At 44.0% G+C, this 23,483-nt stretch overlaps 2 long non-coding RNA genes across 3 annotated transcripts in view; one reads left to right on the plus strand and one right to left on the minus strand.

Annotated features, from left to right (window-relative positions):
• Positions 1–23,483, plus strand: part of LOC146813135 (uncharacterized) — a 210,602-nt gene that overhangs the window by 80,545 nt on the left and 106,574 nt on the right. The window lies entirely within an intron of this gene.
• The window catches only part of LOC146813137 (uncharacterized), a 102,042-nt gene continuing 90,828 nt past the window's right edge, over positions 12,270–23,483 (minus strand). Inside the window, exon 3 of one of the 2 annotated variants that reach the window (XR_014966958.1) lies at positions 12,270–13,709. This is a non-coding gene — a long non-coding RNA (uncharacterized LOC146813137). The remainder of the gene's footprint in view (positions 13,710–23,483) is intronic. The other variant, XR_014966957.1, reaches the window with a different exon arrangement.

A 23,483-nucleotide genomic window follows, 5' to 3' on the forward strand; every position in this document is an offset into this window, starting at 1 on the left:
TTTGTATGTTAAAGTCTCCGTAAATGTTCTCAAATTTTCTACTGGTCTTTTTGAGCCCCACGTGAACACATCCACGGTTGACGGTGATAGCTGTGGTTTCACTCTCATTTTCTGGTATTCTGACATGCACATGATGTTGCATGTTGCTCCACTGTCAAACACAAACTTAGCTTGGTGATTCCCTACACCGATGTCCACAATGGCGGTTTTCTTTATTTGTTGTTTTTCCATGAGATGAACGTTCTCTACCTCTTTGGCTTCTTTGGGCGCGTCTGACATTAGATATACTCTCGCCTCCCTCTGTCGTGCATCCGCTGGTTTCTTCTCCTCAGGATGACGCTGATGCTAATAGGGGTCCACCTCCCATCTGCCCCTAGTCCGGAGGATGTATAACACACTCGGACGGAGGAGGCAGGTGAGCGAGGGAAGGGAGGATAGGGACGGCTGGGAGGGAGATCTGAAATGAGATAAGCATACAATAAGTGAAGGCCTACACTAGTCGTCTCCCCTGATCTCCTTGTGTGGGTGACTCGCTTACCTGACGTCTCCTCCCGCCTAGTTGTTGGGATATGCGAAGGGAAGTAGCTCCCTCTCTGTGGCAAAGGAATGAGGTGGGAATCAGGCAGTGCGGTATGCACGGCCTCAGGTTCTGACCCCCAGCTGGGTGTTCGCGCCTCTATTACGAGGCGGTCCGGTGATGGTGTCTTTGACGGCGCTGCTACTGCAAGGCTCCTTTAAGTTTTGCGAGCCGAGGAGCGCGACACCCTGTAATCGATGTGGCCCGGAAATCCGTGGGCAGAGCGGGAACGCTACCACTCGATGCTTCCCGATGAAGCCCGAAGCAGAGGAGCGTAACCCGACTAGGAGCAGCCCGGTAATCCGTGGGCTGGGGTGGAGACAAGGCGCTGCTACTCGCGACTCACAGAGGAGCCGGGAGCCGGGGAGCGCGGTCTCAGGAGGAGCCCCACGGGTAGCCGCCGGGGAGAAGTAGGATCTTGCAGTGCCCCCTCTTCGCTCTCAGAGGAGTCGGGATGGGAGGAGCACACCAGCAAGGTAGGAACAGCCTTGGTTTCCACGGTTCCCCGGGCGGGTGAGGTTTCCTGGAGAGCCGAGGCGGAGAGTTTCTGGTCGTCAAGGGTCGTAGAGGTGTCTTCGCCGAGTGTACGTCTACGCGTACCGAAGGTCACTGGATACATCTGGGAATATTCGGCGCCAGCCTGTTAGCGGGTCGAGCTTTTATGCGTATTGGCCATTTGACCAGATTACATAAACTCGGGAATTTCTGGAGGGTTTCTGGGATATGTAGTTCGTGGACGAGCGGGTCGTTTCGTATCGTTTCGTCCCAGGGTGAGAAGCGCGAGGCACTCAGCGCCTTTACTGAGTGTGATCATGACAGTATATCCCCTCTCACCCCTCAGAGGGTGTGAGGCTCCGGACCGGGTTTGTCCGGACATCGGCGATGGAAAGCCGCCACTAGACGGTCGGCGTGGAGCGACGACGCCGGTTCCCATGAGTTCTCCTCGGGTCCATACCCTTTCCATGCCAGGAGATACCAGATCCTTCCACGCACCTTCTTGGAGTCCAACACCCGTTGTACCATGTATTCGCGTTCATGGCGGACCCATACGGGAACAGGGAGCCTTCGGACGGGGCCGAGCGAGGGTTTAAGCAAGGAGACGTGGAACACAGGGTGGATACGTAACCGAGCTGGAAGTTTCAATTGCACAGCCACAGGATTTACGTGTTTCACGACTGGATAGGGGCCTATGTACTTCGGGTTGAATAGGCTGGGACGTTTAAACTTGATGTGCTTTGTGGACAGCCATACCCTATCCCCCTTACGGTACACTGGATCGGGCCTGCGCCGCTTGTCGGCCTGGTGTTTGTACCGTGCCTTGGCAGACCTAAGGTTTGCGCGTGCCTTCGTGAGGGTTGAACGTATGGAGGTTAGCCTGTCTTGGACGTCTGGTACGGTGAGATCAGTGTGAGGGAGCAGGAATGGTGTGAACCGTGGATGGAACCCTGATGAGAGAAAAAACGGGGTGTGTTGTGTGGAAGCGTGTATGGAATCGTTATATGCCACTTCAGCGACCCACAACCAGTCTACCCAAGCGTTGGAGGCCTGGTCCACGTAGCACCGGAGATACTGTTTCAGGGTTTGATTGAGTCTCTCAGTCTGTCCATCGGTCTGCGGGTGGAAGCTGGTGGATAAGGAGGATTGAATCCCTAGTTCGGCACACCATACCTTCCAGAACCTTGCCGTGAATTGGGAACCCCGGTCCGAGACGATGCCAAGAGGAAGGCCGTGGAGACGGACGACGTTGACCAACATAAGTCTTGCGAGGGCACTGGCCGTAGGTAGTTGTTTACATGCCAGGAAGTGTCCCATTTTCGTAAGGTAGTCGACCACCACCACGATGGCTGTACAGTTCTGGTCTTTAGGCAATCCAACAATGAAGTCCACCGAGATCCTCTCCCAGGGAGAACGGGGGGTTGGCAGTGGACGCAAGAGGCCTTGCGGTTTGCGATGGTCGGCTTTCATTTGGGAGCAAATGGTACAGTGTGCGACCCATAGCAGAACGTGCAGTCTGACCGAGGGCCACCAGAAGTGTCGAAGGATTTTTTTCAAGGGTTTTTGTGCCTCCCAGATGCCCGGCACAGGGCAGTTCATGACACCAATGGAAGACGAGCTTCCGTAGCTTGAGCGTGGGGACCAGCACTTGCGAGCCTCGCATGGGGATGCCGTTCCGAAGGCGCCAGTCCTTGTGTCTTTTCAACCACGAGATCCATGAAAACGAGGCGACCCCTCGCTTTACCTCGATGAGGAAGGTATCCGATTCAGTTCTTCCGATCACTTGTTCAGGGGACAGGATAGCCTGCTATGGCTCCACCGCGGGGGGGGCGGTTCGTGTCTTGTCGGGACAAGGCATCGGCCTTCTTGTTTAGCGTGCCAGGTAGGTAGGTGACGACAAAGTGGTATTCGGCGAAGAAAAGCATCCATCTTTTCTGCCGGGGAGAGAGGTGGCGAGCCGCCCGCAGGAACTGGAGGTTTCTGTGGTCTGTGAAGACAGTGACTTGATGTTGGGCCCCCATTAGCCAGTGTCGCCACTCCCGGAAGGCCTCCCGAATGGCGAGGAGTTCCTTTTCGGAAACAGAGTAGTTGTGTTCGGCGGTGTTCAGCTTTCGGGACATGTATGCAACCGGGTGAAGGTGCCCGGTATCCGGATGTCGTTGGGAAGAGTATCGCTCCCACAGCTATGTCCGACGCATCCGTCTCCACTATGAAGGGGAGGTCGGGTTTGGTGTGTCGTAGGATAGGTGCGGATGTGAAGGCTTCCTTAAGTTGATCAAAGGAGTTTTGGGCATCGGAAGACCAGTGGAATGGTACGTTCTTCCGCGTCAGTCTGGTGAGAGGGGAAACCAGATGAGAAAAGTGATGAATGAACCGGCAGTAAAAGTTCAAAAAGCCCAGGAAGCTCTGGATGTCTTTGACCGACCTTGGTTGGGGCCATTGCTTCCCTGCTTGTACCTTTCGGGTGGACATCACCTGTCCGGTGGGGGTTAGGTGGACTCCGAGGAATTCCACGGTGGTAACATGGAATTCGCACTTTGTGAGCTTACAAAACAGGCGGTGGTCCCTCAAGGCTTGCAACACGAGCCCCACATGGACGACGTGCTCTTCCTGAGAGGTGGAAAAGATCAGGATGTCGTCAATGTATACCACAACAAACCTATCCAGGAAGTCCCGCAGCACCTCATTGAGGAAGAACTGGAAGGCTGCCGGGGCGTTGCAAAGCCCAAAGGGCATCACTAAGTACTCGAAGAGTCCAAACCGTGTTTTGAAGGCGGTCTTCCACTCGTCGCCTTCTCTCATTCTCACCAAATGATAAGCCCCTCTGAGGTCCAACTTGGTGTAAATGTGCGCCTCGCGTACCTGCTCCAACAGAACTGGGATCAGTGGTAAGGGGTATCTGTTCTTGATCGTTAAGGCGTTGAGAGCGCGGTAGTCAATACAACAGCGTAGCTCGCCATTGGCCTTCGGGATAAAGAAAAGTGGCGAGGCGGCCGGCGACTGCGAGGGACGTATGAACCCCAGCTTCAAATAGGTGTCCAGATACTCCCTGAGGTGGCTTGTCTCTGGCCCGGTGAGTGCGTAGATCCTGCCACACGGGACTATGGCACCCGGAACTAAATGGATGCGGCAGTCGAATTCTCGGTGCGGGGGAAGTTCTTCGGCCTTTTGCACGTTGAACACTTCTTGATATGACAAATACCAAGACGGGAGCAGGACTTCCTTCTCGGCGGCTGTAGATACATGTTGCGCGGTTGGCAGACCGGTGACTGGGTTGTAGGCCGCGCGACTGCAATGAAGGCGACAGAACGTGGACCGGAACGAGACGGTGTTGGTGGACCATTCGATCGTGGGTTCATGTTTTCTTAACCAGGGTAATCCAAGTATGAGCTTGCATCACGGGGCTTGAATGATGTTAAACTGTAGCCACTCGCCGTGGTCTGTTCCGATGGTTATCCAGAGAAACGGGGTAACGTATCGTATGGGCCCAGACTCCAGTTCCTTCCCGTCGACCGCAAAAACAAGTTCGGGCGGTTCCTTAGGCGTTAAATGAATCCCTAGTCGGTCTGCTTCGAGTTTATCCAGAAAGCATCTGGTGGCTCCGGAGTCTATCATGGCTCTTATGGTTCGTGTTAGTTGGATAATTACTGCCTTCAGCGAGATAAAGAAATGGTCTGGTTCTTGCGCTTGGGCGAATTCCATCGAAGGGATGAAGTGTGGGCTTGAAGGCTTCCCTCCCTGGTCCTTCAAGCTTTGTAGTTTCCCTTGGCCCCTTCTTCTTCTGTAGTGAGAGCGACTTGACTGGGACGTGATCTGCTCGTCTTAGGTCTGACTGGGCATTCCCTCAGGAAGTGGCCTTTTTTGCCGCAGTATAAACAGAGGCCCTGTTTGCGGGGATGGTCGCGTTCGCTCAAGGTCAGCGAGGCCCTGACCGTCCCGATCTCCATAGGATCCGATCGGGGACCTGCTGGGTCGGGAGCTCGGTGATTGTCGAATGCGGACGGCATCTTGTCCCTCCGTTTCGGGTCTCCTTTTCTTTCCCGGAGACGATGCTCCAACCGGGAAGCCAATTCGACCATGGCAGAGCAGGTCTGAGGTTGCGGGTCGATTTGGGCGATGACGTCTTTTAACTCGTCCGTGAGTCCTTGGTAGAAGATGGCCGACTGCTTGGTTTCAGGCCAGTCGGTTTCTGCCACCAACCGACGAAAACTGTTGAGGTAACCTATGAAGTCATTGGGTTTTTGCCGGAGGGCTAGGAGGTCGCGTTCAGCTGAAAAGGTGTCTGCTCGGCGATCGAACGTCCCTTCAAACGCACAGCGGAAGGCGTCCCAATCGTATAGTAAGGCTTCGTCCCTACGCACTATCGGGACGGCCCATTGTGCCGCGTCTTCCGCCAGGTAGGATATCAGAAAGGCCACCCGGGACTGGTTGGTTATGAAGAGTTTTGGCTTGCAGTGGAAGTGTAGCATGACTTGCGTCATGAAGACTTGGACCTTGTGTATGTCCCCATGAAATCGTTCGGGTGGAGCCAAAGGAACATGGGCTGGTACTTCTACCACTACCTGCGGGGTCTGCGGGGAAAACGGGGTCCCTGCATCGAAAGGGTTCTTCTGCAGACGATCTATGCGTGCGTGTAAGGCGGCCGTCTCAGACCGGGAAGCGGCTAACTCCGCCTGCATGTTGGCTAGAGCAACCAACACGTCGTCTAAGGCGGCCATAGCTAGATCAGCGTGATCGGGAGGATAATGAGTCGTGGGCCGAATATTCTGTCGTGCATCCGCTGGTTTCTTCTCCTCAGGATGACGCTGATGCTAATAGGGGTCCACCTCCCATCTGCCCCTAGTCCGGAGGATGTATAACACACTCGGACGGAGGAGGCAGGTGAGCGAGGGAAGGGAGGATAGGGACGGCTGGGAGGGAGATCTGAAATGAGATAAGCATACAATAAGTGAAGGCCTACACTAGTCGTCTCCCCTGATCTCCTTGTGTGGGTGACTCGCTTACCTGACGTCTCCTCCCGCCTAGTTGTTGGGATATGCGAAGGGAAGTAGCTCCCTCTCTGTGGCAAAGGAATGAGGTGGGAATCAGGCAGTGCGGTATGCACGGCCTCAGGTTCTGACCCCCAGCTGGGTGTTCGCGCCTCTATTACGAGGCGGTCCGGTGATGGTGTCTTTGACGGCGCTGCTACTGCAAGGCTCCTTTAAGTTTTGCGAGCCGAGGAGCGCGACACCCTGTAATCGCTGTGGCCCGGAAATCCGTGGGCAGAGCGGGAACGCTACCACTCGATGCTTCCCGATGAAGCCCGAAGCAGAGGAGCGTAATCCGACTAGGAGCAGCCCGGTAATCCGTGGGCTGGGGTGGAGACAAGGCGCTGCTACTCGCGACTCACGGAGGAGCCGGGAGCCGGGGACCGCGGTCTTAGGAGGAGCCCCACGGGTAGCCGCCGGGGAGAAGTAGGATCATGCAGTGCCCCCTCTTCGCTCTCAGAGGAGTCGGGATGGGAGGAGCACACCAGCAAGGTAGGAACAGCCTTGGTTTCCACGGTTCCCCGGGCGGGTGAGGTTTCCTGGAGAGCCGAGGCGGAGAGTTTCTGGTCGTCAAGGGTCGTAGAGGTGTCTTCGCCGAGTGTACGTCTACGTGTACCGAAGGTCACTGGATACATCCGGGAATATTCGGCGCCAGCCTGTTAGCGGGTCGAGCTTTTATGCGTATTGGCCATGTGACCAGATTACATAAACTCGGGAATTTCTGGAGGGTTTCTGGGATATCACAATACACAAACGAAACGGGGTATAAGGTAGGTATCTCAATGCACCAATTCATCTAGTTAGGTCAAAAATTATCAATATTTTTCAGGTGCCACGGATCATGAGGTTAGATACCCCTAAACCTCCTTAGGATCAAAAGATCCAGCAATATGTCAACAAAACACTGAGATCCAGCACTCCACCACGTTATTTTGCAATCATGTAATATATCAGTCCATTCAGCAGGTGTGATTTCACAATTGTTTCTTTATTATATTCTTCTTTTCTTTACAAATGTAAAACACATAAACAGCGTAGCCGACGTGTTTCGTCCAAGCGGACTTCTTCAGGGCTACAAACAAACAGATACAAAATATCTTACAAACATGTCTATCAGATTACATACAATTTAAAACATTTATAATATTAAAATTCTGTATAAACCACTCTTTTATACAGAGAAAAGCTAAAACACCAATAATTTTTCTATAGTTCCTTATACACATATCTTACAGGTTGCTACAGTAATCCATTATTAACCTTGCTACACCTGTCACTTCAATTTTCAATTTTGCATTTCTTCCTTCTGTTCATGTTCTGGAAATATATTGATTCATTATTACACGAACAGTCTTTATATTTAGTCAAGTGAAGGCATTCAGATAAATCTATTCTCCTCTTCATATGTCAGGTAGTTTCTAAGTATTCATAGAACCAATTGTTATTACACATTTCACACAAATATTGTCGATGTACATAGTTGAAAACGTCTCATTATCTAGCATCTTATTCCAATCCTAGATTAGTCATAAGTATATCATATGCTCTTACCAATCACTTAAGTGTAAAGAAGGTTTCAACTTGTTTCCCTCCAACTTCAAGAAATATAGCTATACCTTCCTCTAGTAGTCCCAGTCAAATACGTTTCCTTATAATCAAAAGAGAGAGTGAATATATCAGTGATAACCTTCCTATTTCTTATAATGTATTGAACTTTTGTTGCAAAAGTTTAAGAAAATCCTAGTGCATACCTTATTCTTCGTTTGTTTGATCAGGTTAAGTTCTTCAAATATATTTATTTCATTAGTATACAGTTAAAATGATATCTGAAAGTTATAAAAAAGAGAAAGGAAAATGGATTGAAGCTAAAAGGTATGTCATTATTCTTAAGATCTTTGGTCCAATAAGATAAGGGGACAATATTTAGATTGAATAAGAGACAATGAGATCAAAGTGATCCCTATCAATTAGACAGCAATTGTTTTCATCAACAATTATACCTCTCATTGTGTAAAGCATTATGTAAAGCATTAAAATTATTAATAGCATAACGCGTCTAATGCTAATTATGCATGTGAGTAGAGGAGTTTATCCTTAAAGCATAGGGGTCAAACCCTATGATAAGTAAGGTTTCAACCAACTGGAAATTATGACTAGGACCTTTAAGAGATCAACCAGGTATTGGGTACAGGGGAACAAACACCATTATTTTTTTAAAATAATAATAGCAGCAATGTTTAACCCAGAAGCATCTAGGTCAAAATTAATACTATGCAAAGTTCTGATTAAATGACTATTGTTAGATAGTCACATAAGAAGATCTATTCTGGGATCACTAAAGTCCTAAATTGTAGTCAAGCTTACCCGTATGTAGGAGCAGATTCCCTCCATCTAGAGGTCCCGGCTGTAATGAGCTCTGTTTTTCAGTTGGTTTAAATACACTCTCAAAGGCTCACCTGTTAAGAGTTAAGGCTATAACAAGGGAAAATTATGGAAAACCGGGCTGCCATCTTGTAATGGTGTATTTTAGCTAGTATTTTAGCACCATATCTATATATTTCACATATGGTATTGCGTCATTTATTTAAAAGCATGTAAATTTCCAAAGATAGAGTTCAACACATCACAATGTTTGTGATGTGGACGCATTAAGGCTATAACGAGAGAAAATTATGGAAAAACATTATGGAAAACCGGGCTGCCATCTTGTAATGGTGTATCTTAGATAGTGTTTTAGCACCATATCTCTATATTTTACATATGGTATTGTGTCATTTATTTAAAAGCATATCATTTCCAAAGATAGAGTTCAACACATCACAAAGTTTGGGATGTGGACGCATTAAGGCTATAACGAGAGAAAATTATGGAAAAACATTATGGAAAACCGGGCTGCCATCTTGTAATGGTGTATTTTAGATAGTGTTTTAGCACCATATCTATATATTTTACTTATTGTATTATGTCATTTATTTAAAAGCATGTACATTTCCAAAGATAGAGTTCAACACATCACAATGTTTGTGATGTGGTCGCATTAAGGCTATAACGAGAGAAAATTATGAAAAAACATTATGGAAAACCGGGCTGCCATCTTGTAACGGTGTATTTTAGATAGTGTTTTAGCACCATATCTATATATTTTACATATGGTATTGTGTCATTTATTTAAAAGCATATAATTTCCAAAGATAAAGTTCAATACATCACAATGCTTGTGATGTGGAAACATAATTATAAAGTCTCTTAGTAATCGAGAGTATTATCTCCATTTTGAACTATAGAGATCGGAGCTGCCATCTTTAGATGGAGTGTTTAAGTAACGTGTACCAACTATTTTAAACAAACACTGTTCGGTCTAAAGTTTTATTTATCAAAAACATATCACAAGTTCCTTTTTAATATTTTGTCCTATTGTATATCCTTTATTTAAAGGAAAATGTCTGTAGCTCACTGATGTTACTTACGCATATTCTAATGTAGGAGTATCAGTCCGCCATTTTGGAATGGGCAGCAGATTTTAAACGATATTAGCTACATATATCCAACCAGGTTCTTATATCAAAACCGAAGTAAAGATCGCCCCTGATATGGGCATTATCTAAACAGATCCAAATGGTACCTAATAAATGTTAAAGGTCATGATAAATAAATAAATTTTCGCCGCTATCCTCGACTGTAGCACATAGTGCGTATTGATTCGCTGTGCAAACCCAATAATTTAGGAGGTCAACCCGAAATCAGACAGCAGATCCAGTTTATCTCAATATTATGTCCATTGGTAATAGATGATTATAATTACCTAACTAAGCCATAGTTCAAACCGTTATGACATAAGATCCATATGAGTGTAATTCAGTTTTCTAACATGGCTATTCCTTCTCCAATAAGAATACATTATGCCAATTTGTTCAATTAAACAATTCAAAGAAAATGATACATTTCATTGTTAATATTCAAACCCATGTTGATACTCCTAAGGCGACAAATCCAACTTGCCTCAGCCTGTCTAAGCATTCTTTCTCTGTCTCCACCCCTTTCGGGGACCTTTATATGGTCAATTGCATGAAACCAGATTGTTGTCTTATCCGGGTGTAGTTCAGCAATGTGAGTGGCAATTGCGTATCTATCATCTCTGTTCCTTATTGCTCTCACATGTTCCTGTATTCTTGTTTTGAGGCAGCGAATACTGCTACCCACATAGACTTTATCACAGGAACATCCAATTGCATATACAGTAAATGTCGTGTTACAATTGATAAAAGCGTTAATCTTAAACTCCCTTTCAGTATTGTATTTAAACTTGGATTTTTTATGTACTCCAAATTGGCAGATGTTACAATTACCACAGACAAAGAAGCCAGACGGTTTTTGGGGGAGCCACATACCTGTTTGTTCTTTTTGTTTTTTCACATAACTGGGGCATAAGATGTTTTTAATGGTTCTGCCTTTCCTGTAAACCACCTTAGGTTTTGGAGAGATAGTACCCTCTGGAAGTTGTGCTTTCATTAATAAATGCCAGTTTTTTTGTAGTATGCCATATATATGATTACTAAAGGCATTATATTCAGTTATGAAAGTTACATTTTCCTTGTTCGTTCTATTCTCCTTTTTCTTTTTTTGTAGAAGGGTGCTTTTCCTATCCAATCTCCTGATTTTAATTTCAGCATGCTCCAAAGATTTTTTGGAGTATCCTCTCTTCATGAAGTTATTTTTTAAGGACCCTAAGTTAGTGTTAAAGGAATCTTCCTCACTGCAGTTCCTGCGAGTGCGGACCATTTCGCCATATGGTATCGCATTAATCGTTGCACTGGGATGGGCACTTTCAGCATGAAGTACACTGTTACATGCAGTGGGTTTTTTATACACTTCGCTTTGTATTCTTTGATTCTTTATATATAGTCTCAAGTCAAGAAATTCAATTTCCTTACGTGAATAGTTCATAGTTAATTTAACATTGAATCTATTCGTATTTAGGTAAGTCTGGTATTCCAGTAATTGCATTTCAGACCTGTTCCATATCATAATCACATCATCAATGTATCGACCAAAGAATATGACATTGTTGGTCCATTCCTTAGCACCTGGTCCCCAGGCATGCTCCGCCTCATACAAACCCATGAAAAGGTTTGCATAAGACGGAGCAAACCTGGATCCCATGGCCGTACCCTGCTTCTGTAGGAACCACATTCCATTATGTAGGAATACATTCATGGTCAGGATAATACGTGACATCTCCAAAAGCATGGTAGAGTGTTCTAGATGTTGGGCATTTCTTTTGTATAGGAAGTGTTGTAAAGCTTCCATACCACGCTCTATATGGATACAGGTGTACAAGCTTTCAACATCCATGGTGACAAACATAAGATTTATGCTGTCCCATTCAAAGTCTTCGAGCTTGCACAACACATCCCTACTGTCTTTAAGGTGGGAAGGTAGGTTTTTCACAAAGGGTTGTAAGAAACCGTCAACATATTCTGAGAGTCGTTCGGTCGGGCCGCCATTCCCCGAAATGATTGGTCTACCTGGTGGGAATGCCCCTCCTTTATGTATCTTCGGGAGTACATATATACATGGATATCTTGAGTTATGAGTCTGTAAATAGCGGTATTCATGTTCAGACAATAGACCTGTTTCATGCCAATCCCATAGTTTGGCATTGATAGTTCTTTCTATTTCAGGAATGGGTTTTGTCCTTATCCTCTCATAACAACACTCATTATTCAATTGTCTCTCTATTTCACCTAAATAATCATTTAGATCCATAATCAATACATTCCCCCCTTTATCTGCTGAACGTATCACCAGTTGTGGATCTTCCTGTAAATCCTTGAGGAGTGCTTCCTCCACTCTTGACAGGTTATGATGATGTGTGCAGTGGGAGTTTTTACCGTGTCTATCCTCTAGTTTATGTAACTGTTGTGTCACTCTTTCAACAAATTCCTGAATATGGGTATCTTGAGCTGTTGGGGGTATGAACTTAGATTTATTTCTTAACCCACTATCAATGGTTGTGTCTTCTCTTATGTCTAAGAGACCTGCCATCTGTGTTATATCTACATTCAGATCATCTTCATCAAGTGTAGCCAACAAATGCACATCATGCAACTCTTTGATTGTTAACAATGTTTCCGGGTTATCATTTCTTAAAACATCAGTAGAGGTACATGGATGGTCTGAAAAATATCTTTTTAATTGTAATTTCCTTACAAATTTAAATACATCTGTATGTACATTTACAAAATCACAATTTTTGGTTATACAGAAGTTAAGACCTTTCTTTAGTACATTTGTTTCTTTATCATTCAAAATCCTAGATGATAGGTTAACAACATTTAGTTCCTTTCCCCCAGCGTTTTCATTTACTCTATCATTTTTATCTAGGGTTTCAGTTATTTCCTCCCTTGTATTAGTTTGCTTTGTTGTCTAGTTTGTACTCCCATTTTTTCGCCTCTTCCCTCCCCGTCTTGTCCTTGATTTACGTTTTTCTTTTGATTTCCCAGCCTGTACCGCTGGACCTCCCGTAAAAAAAGGGAGGAAGTGGATGTGGTTTCCAAATTACTAGGTCCCTCCCCAGGGTCACTTTCCACAGATGATATAGATGTATTACTAGAGGAGACACTTGGTGTTTTACCTCTCGTGTTAGGTTCAGTATGTTGTTTAGGAATTATGTCATCATACTTTTTTGAGAATGTAAAAATTCTCCCTTGTTCATAATCATTTTCGTCCCTTATGATCTTTTTGTTGCTTTTTATCCTTTAGATAGATCTGGTAGCAATTAATTTCCTTCTTCAAAATTTCATAGTTCTTCATGGTTGCCTCTTTTAGGTTCATATCCAGAATCTCTTTCTCTAATATTAGAATTTCTTCCCTAATCTTTTTTCACTTTTCTTTCTGCATTTGCAATCAAGATTTTCATCATCCTAAATGAGGAATCATAAAGGCCTTCTTCCCAGTCTTTTAATAAATCATTGTCAAGGTCTTCATAATTAGGGAATATTAGGATTCTTAATCCTCTGGGGATTCTCTTATTCTCCAAATATTTTTTTAAAGTGGCCCCATCCCACCATTTGCCTAGCTCTTGTTTTTTCAATCTTTCTAGACGAAAGAATTTATCCTTCAAGCCTCCACTTTTCAAGTTACTGTTTTTTTGAGTCTCAGTTGGTGGACATTTCTTGGTTTTAAACAGTTCCCCCAACATTTCCTCCCTGTTATCCTCAAAATCCATTATCTATATTAATGTAGGACCTTTGATTGTGCAAATCTACCTATTTTAAATCACAATACACAAACGAAACGGGGTATAAGGTAGGTATCTCAATGCACCAATTCATCTAGTTAGGTCAAAAATTATCAATATTTTTCAGGTGCCACGGATCATGAGGTTAGATACCCCTAAACCTCCTTAGGATCAAAAGATCCAGCAATATGTCAACAAAACACTGAGATCCAGCACTCCACAACGTTATTTTGCAATCATGTAATATATCAGTCCATTCAGCAGGTGTGATTTCACAATTGTTTCTTTATTATATTCTTCTTTTCTTTACAAATGTAAAAGACATAAACAGCGTAGCCGACGCGTTTCGTCCAAGCGGAATTCTTCAGGGCTACAAACAAACAGATACAAAATATCTTACAAACATGTCTATCAGATTACATACAATTTAAAACATTTATAATATTAAAATTCTGTATAAACCACTCTTTTATACAGAGAAGAGCTAAAACACCAATAATTTTTCTATAGTTCCTCATACACATATCTTACAGGTTGCTACAGTAATCCATTATTAACCTTGCTACACCTGCCACTTCAATTTTCAATTTTGCATTTCTTCCTTATGTTCATGTTCTGGAAATATATTGATTCATTATTACACGAACAGTCTTTATATTTAGTCAAGTGAAGGCATTCAGATAAATCTATTCTCCTCTTCATATGTCAGGTAGTTTCTAAGTATTCATAGAACCAATTGTTATTACACATTTCACACAAATATTGTCGATGTACATAGTTGAAAACGTCTCATTATCTAGCATCTTATTCCAATCCTAGATTAGTCATAAGTATATCATATGCTCTTACCAATCACTTAAGTGTAAAGAAGGTTTCAACTTGTTTCCCTCCAACTTCAAGAAATATAGCTATACCTTCCTCTAGTAGTCCCAGTCAAATACGTTTCCTTATAATCAAAAGAGAGAGTGAATATATCAGTGATAACCTTCCTATTTCTTATAATGTATTGAACTTTTGTTGCAAAAGTTTAAGAAAATCCTAGTGCATACCTTATTCTTCGTTTGTTTGATCAGGTTAAGTTCTTCAAATATATTTATTTCATTAGTATACAGTTAAAATGATATCTGAAAGTTATAAAAAAGAGAAAGGAAAATGGATTGAAGCTAAAAGGTATGTCATTATTCTTAAGATCTTTGGTCCAATAAGATAAGGGGACAATATTTAGATTGAATAAGAGACAATGAGATCAAAGTGATCCCTATCAATTAGACAGCAATTGTTTTCATCAACAATTATACCTCTCATTGTGTAAAGCAGTATGTAAAGCATTAAAATTATTAATAGCATAACGCGTCTAATGCTAATTATGCATGTTTGTTCCCCTGTACCCAATACCTGGTTGATCTCTTAAAGGTCCTAGTCATAATTTCCAGTTGGTTGAAACCTTACTTATCATAGGGTTTGACCCCTATGCTTTAAGGATAAACTCCTCTACTCACATGCATAATTAGCATTAGACGCGTTATGCTATTAATAATTCTCTGTATAAAAGAGTGGTTTATACAGGGTTTCTGGGATATGTAGTTCGTGGACGAGCGGGTCGTTTCATATCGTTTCGTCCCAGGGTGAGAAGCGCGAGGCACTCAGCGCCTTTACTGAGTGCGATCATGACACCCTCACCGGTGCTGCAGTTTTTTCTGAATCGTCAGAGGAGCTGCGATTTGCCGTTTCCATGTGTTGCGCGCATCTGTTGCTGGTCATCCTTGGCCTCATTGTTCGGCCTCTCTCACTTCTGAATTGTCTAGTCATGCACGTGCTTGAAAAATTATTGTCCCTGTTGCACTTCCTGCACTTCTGACCCATTGCTGGGCAGGCACCAACGTGTGGGAATTCGAGGCCACATCGGTAGCATGTTTGTTCGCCCCTCTTTGGTGGGACCGGCGCCTGGAAATCTTTCTTTTTGAAATTTCCAGTGACACGATGTGCTAACGCCACTCTCTTCTCTTTCCCCACCTCCATCTGCTTGGCGTGCTCTGTGGCCAGTGCTTCCGTGCGAGCAATGGTCAATATCTTTTCCAGCGTCGCTGGTTCATACAGAATGTGTGCTCTGAACTTCACCGATTGACAACCTTCGATGATGCGCAGTCATATTGCTTGCTCATTGTCAAGTTTGTCAAACTCTCAGTATGTGACCAGTTTTCTCAGTCTTGTTGCGAAGTCATCTAGGCTCTCTTCTTCCCCTGCAGGCATGCCTTGTTGAATGTGTATCTCTCAAAGTCAACATTTCGTTGGGGGTCACATTTCTGAGTGAGACACTTTATCACTCCCTTGTAGTCCGCCGTTTGATCGGCGGGGAATGTTAACAATAGATCCTCTATTTCATCCCCTGCGAGATTCAGAAGCAGGTGCAGTTGCTTGCTGTTCGGGACATCCGTGGCGCTCATGTAGCGCTCAAATTTTCTGATCCATCTTTCCCACCGGATACCCGCTTGCGGCTCCGATAGGCTGAATGGTAGAGGAGCAGAGTTTTCTGCACTCTGCATGCTCCGTAAAGTGCAAAGTGCAGAAAACTCCACAAACTCCGCGAACGAATCGGAGTTATAACTCATAATGTGATGTCCTTTAACAGGACTATGTTTAGCTGAGTGATTTACCCGGTTGTCTTTTGGTGCACCCACATAAAATCAGTCCTTGAAATTTTCAATGCTAAGTGCATCCCAATACCCATTTATTGCAGTGGAATATGGAGATATGGCCCTGTAACCCCAATTAAAAAGTTGGAAAATAAAGTCTTAAGGGGCCATCTGAGAGTCCCACAAAGTTTACCCTATGTAATTGTTCATGAAGAATTGGGATACGTTTATATTACTGACTAGCTTCGATTCTGTCCTCTAAAACTCTGGCTTTCAATTTGGACAGAGGAGGAACTTGGTCTCAATAGATTAATTATGCAAGACTGTCTGAACATGGATCAGCTTTCCTTGATCCCTTGTTTAGATTGTATCTCCCATAATATGACATCTTTATGGAGGCCGGACCTATATTCCAATCCCAGCAGCATAGTTAGATCTGACCACTGATGGGTTGCTGAAGCGTTCAGGTACAAGATGACAGCATTTCGCGAGGACACCGCATTACTGAGAAGAAGACCACCAGTCAGACGACCAGCAGGGCAACAGGTGAGCCAAATGTGATGGGAAGAAAGTGATGAAGGCATCATGAATATCGAGCAAGGATGCAAAAATACACACTGACAGAAGAAGCTACATGTTTTTACCTGTGCCGTGTCTGCAAAGGCTGGCAGGTCACAGCCCGTGGCTGAAAATTGGAGAGGGCCAGCAATACTCGCAGCTATGAAGACAACTGTCAGTTGAGGTGAGTGGGGACACCAGAATACCAAAGAGTGCAAAACGAACTGGAGTGGTGGTAAGCAGTAGTAATGTAGGTTAGGTGGTGGGTAGTGGATGTGGTAACCACATGATGAAGTGCTTGGAAGAGGAACACTGATTCAATGGCAAATAATTGTATTTCATTACAGAATCATACAGATGTTATCCAGTCATACGCCATGAAGAGATATCCAATAACTGATGAAGGGAATTGAAACGTGTGTGCGTTGATTCCTCCTGGGGTAGAAATATAATAATACCTTTCTATGTGGAGCTATTTGTGAGAAGTTTGTTTGCCCTCATAGACCTAAAAATCTGTACCCAGTAGATCACAGCCTAGACAACTCTATAAACCAGTAGTGTTGAAACAACTTGCAAATAAGGCTGATATGTTTAAAATTGACTGGTTGATGTTCGAATGTTAATTTCATTTTTTGCTTACAATGTTTGTTTAACTCTATGTTGAGCACTGTATTTATATGTTAAATATCGTAGGTAGTCAGTATTTTTTAAGGACATGCCTTAACAATGTCCAATCAAGTTTAAAAGAAACGCAAACAAAAGTAACTAAAATACTGTTTAAGTAATAAACAGCCTCAATAAGTCAGCGGTCAGGAGCTTGTTTTGATAAAAATTAGTATGAGCCCGCCCTGACCGTTTTTGGGCCAAACCTCTTTTTCTATCAACTAGCAGAGAGGGTGGTCACTCGTGAGGGTTAGAGAGCAGAAAACATTCCTTAAAAGTTTCGCCAGTCATCAGGACTAGTGTCACCGCCCACACAGAGCTGTTTCCATTTGTATATTATGTTGGAAAAGGACACACTTTCCTTTACTGAAGAACATATTCAGAATTTATTTTCCACTCCCTCTCCGTTCACTACAATTACACTAAGCACCACAGCAAAACAACAAAACTAATCCAATAAACTAACACGTCTACAAAAAAAACATATAAGGACAGAACTCCACGGACATTTTCTACTGGAACACTTGAAGGCAGGGATAATACCTTCGGGCTTACAGGTTATAAACATCCCAGTTATCTTCACGGATGATCCCAAAAATAAAAAAGGTTTCAGTGTAATTCCTACTAAATGCAGTTGAGATCTGATGGTGCACACAATAGAGACAGCACAACGTATCTGCAAGAAACAAGCCTCCAAACTGGAAGAATTAATACAGGAAATCAAAGACAACCACACAGTAACAGAGTCAAAAACCCTACTAGAGAAGATCGACAAAGAACTAGTCACCTTTAAGGACAATACTATCAACCACAAAAAGTTTTTTTGAAAAAGATATAAAATCCTTCCGTTTGGAGTCAGTTTATCCTTACTTGAAAGACGATTTTTATACAAAAACTGATTCCTGGAGAGTTTTGTCTGAATACCCAGGAAGGTCTTGAAACAAATTCCTAACATTTTCGGAGTCATCATCAGATTCAACAGGTGATTCAGATGCAGGAGAAAGTCCGTCCAACAGGAACCAACAGAGATTCACTACTTTGCTTCAAACAACAACCATGGGAAATGCGTACCATGCGCCAGTTCTACAAGACGTAAATCCAATTGTGAATCTATCGGATAAGATCTTGACGGAAGATGAGACATCTGTACTTAAGTTATGATTGAAATTCGTCCCTACGAGACAATCAGATTTTGTAAAGTTAAAAATCAAAGCCATTGAATTCTTTTCGCAAAATAAGGCTGAAATACTTCTTAACAACAAGAGATACTAACATGGCCACAGAACCACCTGGCTTGAGTATTAAATCCCGATTTATTCCTCCAACTCACATGATTCCCAAGGAAATTCCAGCATTTGAACAAGTTGTTTTTGTCATCAATACAGCAACTAGAAAGGAAAAATCGTTCATGAGGAGTAATGTGACACCAGGACACCAAAAGGCTATAGAAGATTTAAAAAAATTATGACACGTTTATCATTAAGGGGAACGATAAAGGTGGAGTAGTTGTCATCTGGCCTAGAGAAATGTACCTAAAAGAAGATCGTAAACAGGTTCTAAACTGAGTTTGGTACAGACAAATCAACACTGATCCCACAGGAGAATTTTAGGGTATAATCAATGGAATAACGAAGGAAAGTTTGAACAAGAAATCCTTGGGAAGAAAGAGTTTGAATATCTATCTAAAAGGAACCCTTGGGTTCCAATGATCTTTTTCCTCCCAAAAATTCATGAAGACCTCAAAGAACTGCCAGGAAGACCGTTAGTTTCCAGTTTCGACTCATTAACGGAACCAATATCCAACTATGTGGATACTTTCCTCAAACCGTTTCTCCAAGAAGTACCTTCCTATTTAAGAGATACTACGGATTTTATAAACACAATGGAAGGCATATCCTTTGATTCATCTAAGCAGTGGCTCATATCTTTTGATGTGGTCTCTCTATATACACAAATTCCTCAAGCTGAGGCATTAGAGGCACTGGAATACTATTTGGAATACAGAACCCGCAAAACAACAGGTACGAACAGTGTTCATATTGCAATTGGCTGCAATAGCACTAAACAAAATTACTTTAAATTTGAAGATTCATTCTACATCCAAACTAAGGGGACTGCGATGGGCTGTCCCTTCACTCCGGAGATGGCCATACTGTATATGGCAAGGTTTGAAGATAAATATATTTTCAAGAACAACCCCTATGTGGAACATTTGAAACAATGGTACCACGACATTAACGACATTTGGTGCATATGGAGAGGCACTGAACAAGAGCTAGAAACCTTTTACCAATGGCTACATTTTCTTTTACTCATAGACCGCCCCGGGGTACCAACGGAGAGAGCGGGGCCCCCTTCCCTGAGTAGAAACCAGGTTGAGGTGAGGGTATCACCCAGAATTCTGGGGTATCCGGTTTTGACATCTGTTGAGCTCAACCGGTGGTAGGAATGTCTGTAATAATTTTTATACTTTCACACATTTTTACATAGTAGCAGCAATTTAGGTCCTGATGAATGCCCTTGATACTACACAGATCCCAGTGGGCAGTAACATGTCGACCAGATACTATGGACAATGAGCATAATGACAAAGTATTTATGCTGAGTTGCCATTTTGCTTTTTAATGTTGGCAGAGGTACTCTACTAATTAAAGCACTTTTGAGTTCCCCTAGCCATTTTTATTCACTCTTTATGATTTAGTGCTGCACTTTTAGAACCCCTCTCACGTGAGCGAGAATTTACCTTTTGCTTCTTGTCATCTCTAGTGGAGATCTGACTGCAACCCCTGTATGCCACTTCTCTTTACTCGCAATCAGGTCGTTCCACCTAGACCTGGTGCGGTGTATCAAAGGAGACAGACCCAGATGATGACAAACACACTGACTCCTCGGTGATTGATGGTTTCTGTTCCTAGAAGGGTTCTCTTCTAACTAGAGATGTCAGAATTAGTAGATATGCTTTTTGTTTTTCTTTGTTGACTCAGCACCAGACCCGGGTTGATTAGTGTTATAGTGATTTGATTTAGGGGATATACAACCTGCTGGTCTTTAAATTCTTTCCCTTGGACCTTCACCTACTTTGTTCTGTTGTTACTACATTTTAGATACCCAGATATTAAATTCACTCTGACTAAGAACAAAAACAGTCTAACATTCCTTGACGTTGAAGTAAAAAATGATGGAAACACCTTGATCTCAAACTTACATAGGAAAGCAACAGATCGAAATACTCTTCTACATTATAAGAGTTTTCCCCCTTGCAACCTGAGAGAACATTTACAATATGGACGACTGTTAAGGAGCAGAAGAAATTGTACTCAAGAACGTGGGTATCCAAAAAGGTTCCTTGAAAAATGCAATGAAAAGATCATACTACACACCAAGGGAAAGTGTACTTACCAAGAAAGAAAAACAACAAGATGATACATTGGTGTGCGTCTCTACCTTTGGACCCCACACAAATACATTTTGCAGTATTATACTCCAGAACTGGCATTTACTACAAAATATGGAACACCCGTTAGATCCGCCGTACTTCGCTATGAAAAAGAATACCAGCATAGGCCAGAAAATAGTACGGGCTGACATCACCACAAACATAAAGACTTGTTATCTCAGTGATGAAAGCATCATGAATATTGAGGGAAAGATGCAAAAATACACACTGACAAGAGAAGCTACATGTTTTCACCTGTGCCACGTCTGTAAAGGCTGGCAGGTCACAGCCGGTGGCTGAAAATTGGAGAGGGCCAGCAAGACTTGCAGCTATGAAGACAACTGCCAGTTGAGGTGAGTGGGGACAATAGAATACCGAAGAGTGCAACACAAACCTGAGTGGTGGTAAGCAGTAGTAAGGTAGGTGAGGTGGGGCGTAGTGGATGTGGTAACCACATAATGACGTGCTTGGAAGAGGAACACTGATTCAATGGCTAATAATGCCACACAATACAGGAAATTGCCTAAAACATAGTTTATGTGCTGGAAGGCACTTCTTCTTGTAAAAAGGACTGGAGGTGAGACAGTGTTTAGAACACATAGAATTGCTGGGACCCCAAGGAACCACCCAAGGTGAGTAGAAAGGAACCCCACAGAGGATGGGTGCAGTGTGCTAACACGACTGCTGACTCCGTACAATTCTATTGGGAAGTCGCGGTTATAGTTTTAAAGTTTAAGGACCCTTCTCGGTGGACTTTGAGGAAACCCTTTGGAACTTAAGAGTTTGGAGAGCCACACCACCCGTGAATACCAGAGTGCCTGAGTTACCTATCCCAGGAGTGCCGGGTGCATAGGTCTGGAGTGGTGTAGGAAACCGTCTTCGTTTTCAATCGAGAGTTGCAAAGAAGAGCTGCTGCTAGAGAGGAAGAAAGTGTCTGATGGAATCCAAGGGTGGATTCATGATGGAAGGAACCTGAAAGAAGAGGGGACAGAGTCTGGGTCACTTCACGGTGACCAGGGGCTCAGTGAACGAATGCCCACCGATGTCGGCTGCTTCAGGTGCAACAAAGTGATGCTTGAATTTGCAGCCACGAGGACCAGGAGACATCGACGAGGACCAGGAGCCATATGTAAGCTGTCCCACAAAGGATGTCGAGTGATGAGGGGTAGGTGTCCGGCTGGAGCACCAACAAGCCTTGGCAACAGCAACCAACACAGGAAGGTCAAGCAGGTTACGGTGTGGACCAGCAAGAACCAGGGGATTCACCAAGCAATGGGGAGTCAGGGCACGTCTTAAGCAACCAGAAAAGCCCATCAGAATTCAAGATGACCCTCAGGAGGACCCACAGGCCAAATGACCAGGAGTCACGAGGGGACCTCGAGCAAAATCACAAAGTACCAACCCACGGAGCACTCAGTGGAAGGAGGCTGGAGTTCTTTAGTGGAAACACTGCTCAGGGTCTACACTACACGAAGTCCAATGCACAAGCTTGGCAATTGCCAACAAGCATATGCACTTGCAAAGTACACAGTGCACAGGGGTTCAGGTAATGCAGTCCCCATGAGTGATATTGGCCTCAAACTCAGTGAAAGGCAGCTCTTTGGAACCACCTCCTGTGTTGCTGGAGCAGTCGGAGTCTGCAGGAGCGCAGGATCAGCAGACCGGTCAGTTGCGTTACAGTGCCTGCAAATGCAGGGGAGTTCACCCCAAGGGAGATGCTTGAGTTGTCCTTAGTGCTCCAAATGTTCTGCACAGAGCCTTTATGGTGCAAGGGCACAGATGAAGCTTTAGACGGAGAGGGAGACAAAGTCAGGCCAAGTCGAAGTCCAGCGTAGTCCAGAGTGTCCAAACGGTCAAAGGTCAGTGGTTTCTTGTTGCAGAATCTTGTCGACATAAACTCTTAAGTCTTACAACCAAGTACGCCTTTATGTACCCACTGGAGAGGGTTGGACAAATTCAGCGGACACTCCTAAGGGAGGGTCAGGACAGAGGGGAAGTTACTCCCATGTCCCTTTTCCAGTTTTGCGCCAGAGCAAGAACCGATGGCCCCCAGAACTGGTTAGAGTTGGACTATGCACAGGGACACCAAATGTGCCCCGGGTGCTCACACCTCCCTGTGACAGGATGCCTACTGCGCTGCCTTCCTCGGCTCAAGCTTGGCTCAGCAGCAGGAGCGCAGAAATCTGTCTCTGGTCGGCACCATCCATTTTGTGCCGACCAGGTCGAGATGGCTGGCACCGGAAAGAGCAGTGACCCCATGAAGCTTCCTTCAGAAGGGTGGAATCATACCTTCCACATTTTGCATGGCCTCTCATGGGTGGCATAATACATGCTTCAGCCCATGGGCAGCTTCTGGGGTACCTATGCCCTGGGTACATGGGTTCCATATACTAGGGACTTATATGGGTACCCCAGTATCCAATCTGGAGTGTACCAAAGTACATAGCATAACATTTTACGGGGAACGCAAAAAGATTGGGGTCCTGATTAGCAGGATCCTAGTCAGATTAGTCAATACAGTGTAACATCAAGCAAAAAGGGAGGTTAACCATAATAAGCAAATCCTACTTTCCTACAACACATATGTTAGCACATTTAGAATCAAGCAACCGCCCATTACATAGTGTGCTGGCATATGTTGAAGCCAATGAATGGCAGTCACATAGGGTGCTAAAAGGGAAACCCAGCCTGTGGTTTAGTCATCTTCCTAGCATTATTAAGTAGGAACTTCTATAACCTCACTACAAAACTTATATACTGGACACCCTTGCTGCAAAACTACAAGCTGGATCCCAGAAAGTTATGTTTTGTTATTTTGTCTCATACACATTGAAAAACTGTGATTTTTAGGACT

This window comes from Triturus cristatus, chromosome 7 (genome assembly GCF_964204655.1).
Source record: "Triturus cristatus chromosome 7, aTriCri1.1, whole genome shotgun sequence".
NCBI lineage: Eukaryota > Metazoa > Chordata > Amphibia > Caudata > Salamandridae > Triturus > Triturus cristatus.